Source organism: Haemaphysalis longicornis, unplaced genomic scaffold (assembly GCF_048455015.1).
Source record: "Haemaphysalis longicornis isolate Haplotype H1 unplaced genomic scaffold, Haemaphysalis longicornis Haplotype H1 scaffold_8, whole genome shotgun sequence".
In the NCBI taxonomy this organism is placed as follows: domain Eukaryota; kingdom Metazoa; phylum Arthropoda; class Arachnida; order Ixodida; family Ixodidae; genus Haemaphysalis; species Haemaphysalis longicornis.
This window is the reverse complement of record NW_027526445.1, coordinates 142766292-142778545: the sequence shown is the minus strand read 5'-3', so window position 1 is coordinate 142778545 and position 12254 is coordinate 142766292. Positions and strand designations below refer to the sequence as shown.

The 12254-nt window shown below is 47.4% G+C and overlaps 1 pseudogene; it reads right to left on the bottom strand.

Moving 5' to 3' along the window:
• Window positions 1–6320: 6320 nt before the first annotated feature.
• Window positions 6321–11645, bottom strand: LOC144148505 (uncharacterized; annotated as a pseudogene).
• Between the last annotated feature and the right edge of the window lie 609 nt (window positions 11646–12254).

Here is a 12254-nt window from a genome sequence, read left to right as displayed (position 1 = left end):
TAACCTTGAGGTTGGTACAAGCTGCGTTCTGATGCTGATGCGAGGGCATAAACATTTCATTGGACAGGTCATAGATGCATACCTCGGCTTAAACAAGGCAATTGAAATATTGTTGAATATTATAAAACGCTTTTGTTGCAGTTGTGCTGGCCATGCATGGTTAATTGTATGAGAAATTACTTTTTCTCTTTGTTGCAGCTACCTGGCTTCAGGGCAGGACATTTGCAGTGTGGCATAGGCCTACCGTGTCGGTGTCGAAACTGCCCGCACCAGCATCCACCTGACCTGCAGAGCAATTTGGGCTCGTCTCAAGGACCACTTTATGAAGGTAAGGAACATCACATCCCTGCAGCAAATTTCCTTTCAGTGAATGCTATACTTCATATATATCTGCGGTGCAAACAATTCTTTAACAGACTTTATCATCGGAGTTACTGTCATCCTGCGCCGGTTTGAGTACCTGGCGTAAGATTTTGCCATCATCCATTTCAGCACACCGAAGAACGCACTATCGATGTGGGTTAAATCTTCATACGTAGCCACTCCAACATCCCATACTGCTAGCACGGAGGTCATCGAAAGTGTCGGATGCTGCGGCAGGTGGCATCCTAGCTATGGGGTTCTGGACTGTGTCACTATCCTCGTCCTCACTGCCAAGCACAAATCCCACACGCCGAAAGCAGTTGCGGATTGTGTCCTGTGTCATTGGCTTCCAAGCATCAGGCAGGATACTGATAGCCGACAGCACATCTACAACATAGCTATCGTCACTGTCCACACACAACAGCGCGCAATTCTGAAAGCACAATCGGTAGTGCAGCTTCGAGTTCTTGATGGCACCTTGGTCCACTGGTGGCATTCGGTGGCAAAATTTCAAAGAGCATCGAAAGAGCGGCAGCGATACAGCAAGAATGGTGACGTCACGGGATACCTCCTGTCATGGCGGCCACTCGGCGTTCGTTTTGTCGAAACCGAAACTGACAGGAATAAACGACGCCGTAAATGAAAGTTTACGATGCGCTCGACCGTCTAATCTGCCATTATATTATTAGTGGGTTAGTAGGCACGCATAGCAGAGAAGAAAACGGAACACGAACATTTCGTGTCGGTACTTTGTTAATAGAATTTGTTGCAGAATTCAATGGATTTATGCGCAAAGAAAAGTGAATGAGTAGTTTCTTTCGCATTGCACCGTGCAAACATTTTGAGGTAAAAATGGGTAATGTTCAGTCAACATGTTTGTCGCTCGCTGCTTTGCAATTTATTCCAGGCACCAACCAAGGCTGAGTGGGCCAAGATCGCTCAGTACTTCACCACGCGTTGGCAGTTCCCAAACTGTTTGGGGGCAGTTGATGGAAAACACGTCGCCATAACTTGCCCCCCAAAATCGGGTAGTGCCTACTTCAATTACAAGGTAAGTCATTCTCGCCATTTATGCACCTTTTGACCATTATTCGACCTTAAAAATGGCCGTACACTGAAACAGGAAGGAGTGGTGTGGGAGAAGTAGTGTGCCCATGTCTCCCAGAGGATGTGTGGTATAGCTGCGTAGACAGCCATTGTGCAGCACCTATTTGTTGGAACGTGATGCCAATAGCAATACTGTGACAATTATGGAAAAAAGAGACGCTAAAAATTGCAGTGGTAAAAGGGATACCCAAGGTATTTTTGTTTGAGTAGGCTTGCATACTGAGCAATGCAGGAAGTTGCCTAAAATTCTTCGTCCCTTTCTTTAAGTACCTTCTTATTTAAAGTATTCGGTCACGTCTGGAGCTGGACCCCGCGGTGCCAAATGTTTTTAGCATGCACCAGTTTTCAGTAGTGCACAGGGGCTCCATAAAGCATAGGGAGGGGGGTGAGCTCTCCATTTGTCAAAATGAAGCGGTACAGCCCCCTGGTGTAGGCATGATGCGCCAAGCCATGGCTCCACAAAAAAATGAGGCTGGAGTTGTATAAAGTGTGAGTTTTATTACACTGTCGTTTTGCAAGAGCAATATTTTGCTAATGCCCTGGCAGGGGTGTGTTATGACATTTTAAGTTAGTGCTTGATTTGAAATTTCATTTCAACAGTGGTGTCCCTCAGAGCATTCACAGATAAATTAGATGTTATCACTGCAAATCCCAGAAATCTTTGAAAATGAGCAGGGAAAGATGAATATATGGACAGCGTAGGTGATTTCAGTCAGTTTTGTCATACTTCATTGTACAGTAAAAGCTCGTTGATTCAAACTTCAAAAATTCAAATTTATGGATAATTTGAACTGTACGATGTAGCCCGTAGGAGCTCTGATAGAAGCCTATGTATAAAAATAGCCCTTAATTCAGACATGAGTGGGCTCCCTCACGAAAATTTTGAATTTGTGCCTCCGAGCTGGCGGCTTGGTGCATGTGGTACGCTTGTTCGTCGTCTCCGTTTCGTTCTTGGTCTTTTTTGCGCTGTGTTGCTAATAGATTACCAACTAGCGGCAACCCTCACGCTTTTAGGTACGGCCACATTAAGGCACCAGATGCCTACACACAATGGTGGGTGGCCTTTGGAATGTAGGGAAAAACGGAGAGAGAAGGTAAAATAGGGTAAACCCATTCAAACCCCCTATGGTACACGCTTTCGAAGATGACTTCATTGTGGATTTCAACGGCATGGACACTACAGAAGTGCTTTGTGGCACGCTGACAGATGACAGGATTTCTTAGTTCAGAAACAAAACCCGTCGACGCCAGTGACGACAAAGAGGAGTAGGACACTGCGTCATCGCGGCTTGAATGTAATGGTCGGATGGAATACCGCCCCTCTCTTCTTTATTTTAAAAATTCGAGAACGAGGCCTACCGCCCTATCCGCTAGTTAGAACAAAAAGTGGTCGCCGTCGGCTTGTAGGGCAACAGGCAGGCAGCAATTGTTGAGTTTTTTTTTTCAAGAAATAAATTATTTACATGTCTTACTGCTTCCCTATCATTGTGTACTGTTGTTATTCAACTTTGTTAGTTCGAACTTTCATTGATTTGAATTGAGACGGCGTCCCCTTGTGGTTCAAATTAGTGAGCCTTTACTGTAATCGCTTATTACTGTAGATCCCACCTATACGTACTGTTTCCATGTGCCAATGTTGTGTCTTATGCCTTTTGTTGCAGGGCACTTTCTCCATAGTCCTCATGGGTGTGGTGGACAGCACCTGCAAGTTCGTGTTGGTGTACGTGGGTGCTTAGGGCCGCCAGAGCGACGGCGGCGTCTTCAAAAATGCAGAGTTCGGGAAGGCCCTCAGCAAGGGGCAGAAGGACATACCCTCACTTCGGCAGCTCCCAGGTACAACCACAGTTGCCCCTTACGCCTTCGTTGGGGATGAGGCGTTTCAGCTGCGGAGAGACTTTATTCGCCCCTTCCCAGCTAATCACCTGGAAGGCGGACGAAGAGTCTTCAATTACAGGCTCAGCCGAGACAGAGAGAGAGAATGAACTTCTTTATTAGCAAAAAAAAATGTGGAGTGGTGTCCTCATTTCAGGACCCCATTCGTGGTGCCAGCTGCGACAGCCCTTTCAACCAACCGAAGCTGGTCTTCCGGACTGGAACTGGACAACACGCTCTCCCACTGCTCATAAGACGGACGAGAAATTCTGTCCAACTTGGGGTTTTTCTGACAACCGCACACCATATGGTAGAGCGTGCCAGGTTCGCCACAAAACTCACATAGAGCGGAGTACTGGGTTGGGTACATTAGGCGCAATTTCGTCAAGTGGGGAAACGTATTCGTTTGAAGCAGCCTAAGTATTCTTTCCTGGGCTTTCATTAAGGATTCGTGGGCCGGGGGGTAAATCCTGCGCTCGAGCCTGTAATGTTGACTGATCTCGTGGTAGGTGAGCAATGGGCTCGGAGCCTCTATCCCTCGTGGTGCCCGGCGGGATAGCTCTCGGGCAGTATTATGGGCGGTGTTGTTGCCCTGGAGGATCGAATGGGCTGGAGTCCAGAGTATATTGACTCGTCGGTGAAGCGGACGTTGAAGAAGAATATTTAAGGCACATTTGGATATTCTTCCATGCAGGCAATTTCGGCATGCCTGTTGGGAATCTGTGACAACTGTATCTGCGGTGGTCTGAGAGATGGCCAGTGCAATGGCAGCCTCTTCTGCTTGGTCAGTGGTCGTGCAGGGTAGGGTAATGCTGGTAATATGCGACGTTGCGGTTGTCACAACAGCGGTCATCGATCCCCTTCTGGCGTAGTCAGCCACATCTGTATAGACCGTGCTGGCCCTGTTGTCATTGACCCTTCCGATTGCACGAGCTCTTGCCTCTCTTCTGCCTGCATGATGTACTGGATGCATGTTGCGCGGTATTGGCGCTACTGCAATCTTCTCTCGCAGTTCGATTGGCATATCCCGATACTGTACCTCTTCAGGGGACGTCATTCCTAGTCTGCCTAGGAGGCTTCTCCCAGTAATACTTGACCCCAATCTTTGTCGCTGGTTTGATAGATGAGCCTCGATGATTTCAGCCACTGTGTTGTGAATACCCAGTTTTAAAAGTTTTTCATTCGAGGTGCTTACTGGGAGGCCCAGAGCCTGCTTATATGCCTTTCTGATTAATGCGTCCAATTTAGCACGGTATGATATCAGGCCATTTCTTTGGGTATGCTGAGCTTGCCGCACTTAATTTCACACAAAGAGAAAAAACATTTGAAATAACATTTATTACACACTTGACGTTGTGACATTAATAAAGGGAAATAAAAATGAAGCAAATAAAAACAATGAACACGAAAGGGAGACAGTTTTTAAAAGGTACCAGAAGCCACATTTAAAAGCATATAGTCAGCCACAGCTCTAAAACAGCAGCTCTTAATTTCAGTACACGGCTGCTGAGCAAAAACAATTCAGAGGGAAAACAGCTAAAAACAGAAGAGGTAGAAAAAGTGCACAACGTACAGCTCACAATACTTAGTTCAAACTCTCGGTAGAGCCCACCATACTTAGTACAAACTCGGTATGAAAAATATTTTCAGCAGCAGCCCTGTCTGTCTGAATAGCACAGAAAAATCAGGCTTGCATAGCAGCTTATGCGGCTTGTGGTAAGCTATGCATTACAAGCATAAGTGCAGATTTAAATTGGTGTATTTCTAGACGTTGGTACAGAAATAAAAACTGCGAATGCCATACCGCAACACACTGTAAGCAAGCAAAAAAGATTTATGTATGTCCAGTGGGCATAACACTAATGGAACCCATGAGACAAGCAACCTTTTGGGGTTCGTTATATACGTGTGCTTATCGGATATCTTAAGATGTATAAAAAATAAACTAATAAACCTAAGTATGTGACAGTAGATGGAAGGGCAACTGGTGCACATGTGCGCTTCACAATAGTATCGATTGGAATGCAAGAGGTCTGGCCACATAGCCACGGATAGAGAAAAAACATGGCAGCCAGTAAAAAAATATTCTGACATTTTTGCTCCGACAATAAATGCTGTGTAGTCATTATGATGCAGCTGTACATTAACGTGATCAAGAAAGGAAACAAGTTTGTCTAACAGAAGATCAGTGCGAGTGGAAAGATTAATCGAGGCTTCGACACCAAATGTGTTTGTGTTGCTTTACAATGTGTGTGTTACTTTGCCGCTAAATGGGCTGACCAAAGTTAGTCGGTACTAGCATGTAATCATTTTACGTTGGTGTTCTTGCAGCTGCAGTTCAAAATTAAGTCTACAGAATTGGTTTTAAAAGGTTGCTTCTTCTGAAACCTATTTCGCACTATTGTTATTTCGTTTTACCAGGAGGTGTGCAGAGAATGTCATTGACATCACGGCAGCCAGGTGGCGCATTCTGCTGAGAACAATCCCACTCCTACCCAACAATGTGGATTTTGTGGGGAAAGCGGCATGCGTTCTCCACAATTTCTTGTCCGTCCTGAACGAATAATCCCAGCAGTTCCGGGACCACTTAGAAAAATTCGGGAATGTGGTCGCAGGAGAATGCAGGCAAGGCAATCAGCAGGCGTCGGGGCGGCAGCACGTGGACCCCTGCTGTTTCCCGCATCAAGGGATGCAGTCAAGAAACTTCGGTTCAGATGCTGCAGATGCCAGGGCCCTCTTCTCTGCCTACTTTTGCAGCAGCGCTGGAGAGGTGCCTTGGCAGTGGCACCAGCCAAGGGTCTCCAAAGAAGGGGCTCTCACGCGCCTGCAAGAGCAGGGGCTGCACCCACTTTTCTGAAGGTAAACTCCTTTATTCGCAAATACACTTTGAATCATGTTTACCCATCTATAATTGGCCCACTCGTGTAGCACCACGCAAGTCAACATGCCTCGTTCTGTTTTCCCACGTTTTGTCAGCTCTAAATAAACAAGAGGTACCACACTTCAGCTACTTTAAATTGTTTGATCACTTCAATAATCTTCATGCGCATGTCCAAGTGGTGTTCCTCTTTTACTTCTCTCATTTCCCTCACGAGTGACAACGCAAAATGATGATGGTCGTCCTGTTCCTCTAGACAGTTTGGTAGTTTTCCAAGATGCTCTATCAGCAAACTTTCATCGCCGTCTTTCCTTTTTCTTATTTTAGGTGGTTGCATCGCAGACACGCTGACAAGGCGGGACCCCTGGCTTTGCAGTGACGTTCCCGCCAACCCAAGCGATGACACAGTTCCCAGCGCTGATGGTGCCGAATCACTTGATGACTGTGTTGACTCAAGCGATGGCGATGCTGGTTTAGGTAGCAACGGGGCACACTCAATCGACCCCACCGGCACTGGGTACAGATCAGCGTGGTCGTCCGTCTAATCAAATTCGATGCTCTCAAATTGGCTATGAGACATTTCTCTAAATAGGATTTCTGCCGTCCTCTGACGTCCCACTTGCCGGGCATCCTGCTTTTTCTGCTTATTCTGTGGCTCGAAGTTGCCAGAAGTCCTGCACAGCAAAAATGAAGGTGTATGCATTGTTGTATAGGTGTGTAAAAAGGTGTCAATGTTTGCCCTGAAACATGGCAAAATATTCTAGTAACAGCAAGAAAATATTCCCACTGCTAAGAAATGTATGCTTTTTACACTACCATAGTGTATGTGTACTAGCACACTCGTTGCTGCACTGTGTTATACAGAAAGCCTCATGGATCGCGCATGCCATTCTGAGTTCCTTTTTTAACTTCCGGCTGCCGGCAGACCCTTGGAGCAAGTTAGTGTGTTTACGCAGGCGATCGTTATGCAACGTCAAACATGCCAACATTGCCATTGTTAACAAATGCATGCTTGTTACACTACAGCATAGTGCGTGCGAAAACAATTATAATTGTGTTGTTTTTTATTAAAAGGGGGAGAGGGAAAGAACATTTTTTTGTCCAGTTTAGGAGGGCTAGCCTTCCATCCTAGATGTCAGCCAGGTGCCTTTGGGTCCTAGCAGCGTCTTCGGCTAACTGAATGTCCCAGAGCTGATCCGCGGGATCTGAGCTGGGGAGCAGTCTCCCACTGCTCTTCACTAATAATTATGTGGTTCTAAGAGATAGCTCGAAGCCATTCCCATAATATACAGGGTGTTCCAGCGAACACTTTCAAAAATTCTTAAAAATAGGATCTTCGAGAAAAAAAGAAACCCTCTTCAGAATGAGACTGCTAGCTGCGGCGGACGCCAGGTAGTAGAAGGGCGTGCCCATTATTTAGGTGGGTAATTAAACTCTCCTAATTAACTTCTTAATTAGCGGATTTTGGTGGCTATTGTGAACGGTAATTTTGTAGTCCCGGAGAAGACGATTTCACATCATATTTTAAAACAACGAAAAAGTCGGTGTTTAAAGCCCTGTGCGCGAGGAAACCTGCCGTTGTTTTTTGCTCGAAAACGAAACTCGGCGCTCGAGGAGCGCTGGAAGTCTTGAGCGAACGCAACGTCCACTGGTGACGTGCTTCAATGAATGTGGCGGCCAATTCGAAATGTAAGGGCAATTTACCCTAGCTAGGAAGCCTCAGCATGCGGCCACAGCCACGAAAACCTTCCTCACCCAGCAACCAAACCTTTCCTTTGTCTGACCAACGCCGCCTGTATTAACATTGCCTGACGCGTCGCGCGCTTTTCAATGGGAAGGGTAGGGACGCTTAGTTCAGGCACTGATCCGCTATGTGGCGCGTGCTGGCGGACATCTCGCCGTACGTCACTGCTCGCGAGTCGCAAACGCTGCACCCACTTCTACGACGTGTGTCTGTCAGCTTGCCTGTTGGGCTTCAAGGGCCGTTTCGCTTACATCTTAGCCGTGACGGGGCGCTAGTTCTGTGGCGCACTGGGGATCTCGTTCAACGTGTCGCTCGCTTCATACTTGCTGCATTTTTCCAAAGATAAACACGGAGGCGGACTGAAATAGTCTAAGAACATACTGATTGTCGGGTAGACATATAGCTAACAGAAAAACGATATTTTCGGATGGGGCAGCCGTTATTTTACTGATATTTTTCTTTCTGGAGTATTTAGAGAAGAAAAAATTGCGTGCACGTTTTTTGTTCAGGCGCTCACTTCTACGATTACTTTCCAATAATATCACGTGCTTGTAAACTTCAGAAAATTATAGGAAACAAAAGGATAAGCAGCTGCGATCCCGCCACGCTGTCTGGGCGCTTCTACAGTACAGTCCTCAATTTCAGAAATGCGTACCGATGCGGAGTGCGAACAGGGGGGTCAAAACAATACCTAAATGCGGAGGGGATAGAGGGGGGATGCCCCACTGAGAAAATTTCAGGGCCTGTGATCACAGTAGATAAGCGCGCAAAGCTGGCATCAGCCTGCGGCAGCGCAAGGGATTTTGCTTCGTGACAAAGGAAGTTTTATCAGTGACAGACCAAGACAGACAGGCATGGTGAAAAACAAGAAGGCGTAGGAGCGCCGCCTCGGGAACGCTAAACAAACTTTCCACTATTTTGCATAGTTTCCGAGAAGCGGCGCTGGCTGGCGGACACGAAAGCACGCTGGAAGGCTACGGAGCGGGGAAGGGTAGGAGAGAGCAATAGGAGAGTGGCTGTTTGGCCATTTTTCGCTCACGCGTTAGGCACTGTTTATACAGGCGGCGTTGGTCTGACGCGCTTTCTAACACGCAGCGATTATAAACGAACAGCAGATAAACCTAACAAAAAAAAAAATGAACGGATGGTGACGTTTCACATTTTTCACGTCTGGTAGCCACTTCAGATATGGTCAAGACAATAAAAAAAAAGAAAAGCAAAACTGTCGCCAACGCCCACTTGGGCTCCTGAAACTGGCGACGGCGCCGTGGGCGACGGCTAGCCTTTTTCTCTCGCCTACCAACGAAAGAAAAGATAACGCTAGACGTGGTATAAGGTGACCGTTGATCATTGAAAAAATACAGGAGGCGATGGCGTTTATATCAGCTGATTCCCTAGCGTGGGGAATCACCAGAGCCTTCTTGAATTGGGCGACACAGTCACTGCAACACGTCATCAGCGGATGTTGCATTTTCACTAGACTTCTGGCGCACCATGTGCCCTGCGTTTCGGTTTCATGCTGGAAAAATACTTGATTTTTGCGGGTTGCAGGGCTCTACAGAGTGTGTTTTTTGTTGATCTAAAAATTGATCGGTTATCGTCGTCTCTGTGGCTAGAAACTCGCAATTGGCAATAACCGCCAAACTTCGCTAATTCAAAAGTTCCATAGACAATTTTATTAATTAACTATGTAAATCACATTTTATAACTGCTGACGTCCTCCGAACCTGACAGCTTGTTTCTTAAGAGAATTCCTATTTTTCTTGAAAAGCCCACTGTAAGCCCGCTGCGTAATTCTCGTTTTGTTTACCGGCGAGACGCGAAGTTGGAAGCCGCGAGCGCATGCCTCGCGTTCCTTCCTTTTGTGCGGCGAGAGGAGGGGGTGCTTATCCCGAAAACCTTCGTTGCGCTGGTATGCGGTCAGCTCTTCCCGCGGGTCGGGCGGCGGCCGTCCTTGGCCTCGGGAGGGGATTAGCCCCGACTTCCTCATTGTGCCGGCGAGCGCCCGTGAACAAAGGCGAAGCGGCGAGACGTTAAGACGTTGCTGTAAGGCGTTAGTCTAGACCGTTCTAAGCCGTCCGCCTTTCGCCTTGGAGCAGTTACCGCCCGTTCAACCTAGTGGGGTGACTACTACTCACGGTATGCGACTTTGTGTAGCCGAGGCCTTGCCTTGGCTTAGCGGTGGCAATAACGTTCGCGGAAAGCTGACTAGGAGTTGCATGAGAGAGATTATCGGGTCATGTGAACGCGGGGGTGACATGTTTACGATTGGTTAGTTCTTTTTGTGTGTGTGTGTTTTATTTGTTTGTAGTGGACCAATCGGGGCTTTGAGAGCTGATGTCAGTCACCCTGATGTCAGCCCGGATATCCGCCTGACATCATGTGCACTCTCGCACCAGCAGGGGCGCTGCCCAAATCCTATAAATGCTAGGAACCCCATTACCGGGGTTCGGATTTTACTTCTTACAGGCGCTTCGCGCCATCGGCTATGCCGAGCGTTCTTCTAAGATCCACCACTTGGGTCCATTCTCGTTTGTAGGTACCCTGTACCTTCGGCTATGCCGAGAGTTGTAACGAGTTACCCATTTTATGTAAATATTGTAAATTTCTCTTGTAAATAGTACTGCCTATAAACTCCAAGTTATATCGTACCCAAGCCTGCGTATAATGACTACCGGAATCCAGCAACCACCGAACCCATCGACTCCTCGACGGCCGCCTCCGGCGGCTTAACAGATCGTCGGCCGCACTGGCGAACATCTCGCTGCTGGTCCTCATCGGCTGACGGCGGTACCAGCGGAGCCACTTGTGGGGGAGGAGTGCGAAGGAAAACTTTACTCCCACCCTCAGGAATTTTTGAAAGTGTTCACTGAAACAACCTGCATGTGCAAGATCAGACCCCTGTTTGCATCTTCTACATGTGTCTGAAAGGTGTCCAGGATGACTGTATGCAACAGGATTTGGGCACTTTTGGCATCACTTGTACATCTGAGTAGTGTAGACGTCCTATGTGGTTCCAAGAACTGCAAGGGAATCACTTCTGCATCTTGACAAAACTGCTGCTCCAATGAAGTTCTCCAATGAGCGGCCCCACCAATCACTGAAAGCAATAAAATGCTCAATTTTGTTGGCTTCAGCTTGACATAATTTTTATTTACTATAGGTTTCCACTTTTAGAGCACCCCTAGTTTAAACCTTACATTACACCGCACATTACAGATGCGGTTTTGGTACTGTTACAAGCAATTTTTAGCTTTTAATCAAGACTCCATCCTGGTGCGGGAACGCGGATCACGGCGCAAAAGTATGCACATTGGGTGTGTACAGGAAAGAAATACACATACGCAATAAGCACTTTTTCTGCGTTTTTACCTTGACTCGTCGCGTTTCGTGTAAAATTCTGTGGCGTATTAGCGACTTTCGCCAACATTCCCGCAAGGATCACAATCACAAGCTTCTTTATTCGACGCGAAAAATACGCGAGCTTTTCTCTTTCGCTATTTCGTAATGCTAATAAAAGCGTCAATAAACTTACTTTCGGGTGGTCATGGTGTCGCGCAGGAACAGCAGCTGTTCGTAGAACGGCCACGAAGCCGGCTACACTGCACTGCTGGCTGGCGGGTTCCCGTCATCGTCGTCGTCATCTTGGGTGTCGAAGTCGTCGGCGTCTTCGGTGCCCATGTCGCTTTTTTTTATTTTTCTGGGCTAGGACGAATGGCCTTCGAAACTTGTTTTTCGACAATTTACACCGCTTTTCTAGCGCAGTGATGCACTCTGCGTAGATGAAATGAAATATCAGCCGCTGCTATCAACACAACCTGTCAAGCCGGCGGAGACGCGCCGTACGTACCTTTGCTGACCTTTCCCGGTAACATTATTTCGCACACTTCTTTCCACAAGGCATCTTTCACTTGTCGGTTCTTGTGGTCCCTCTGCGTGGCCAGCCACAAAGACGTCCAGCTGGCCACACAAGAGATCATTTTTCGGTTGTTTACCGCCATCGCCGACAACTTGCTGAAGGCGGCCATTGCGGCTGAGAGACAGAAGGAGCGTAAGCCCACGGCAGCGTCGTTTGATTGGCTGCTGCCGAGGAAGCAACTTCCGGCGTGTGTAAAAATATCTGACATAGCCAGAGCTTGCCGAACGCGTCATGCTTCGCCAGGCGCGCCGTCTCCGACACGCGCCTGGGGACGCGTGAACGCGCCAGCGCGTAAAATCTATTTACCGCTTTAGGTTTTACAGCGTTTCAAGGCGCTCTAATTTTATTGTTTTTTATTACTCTGGACACCA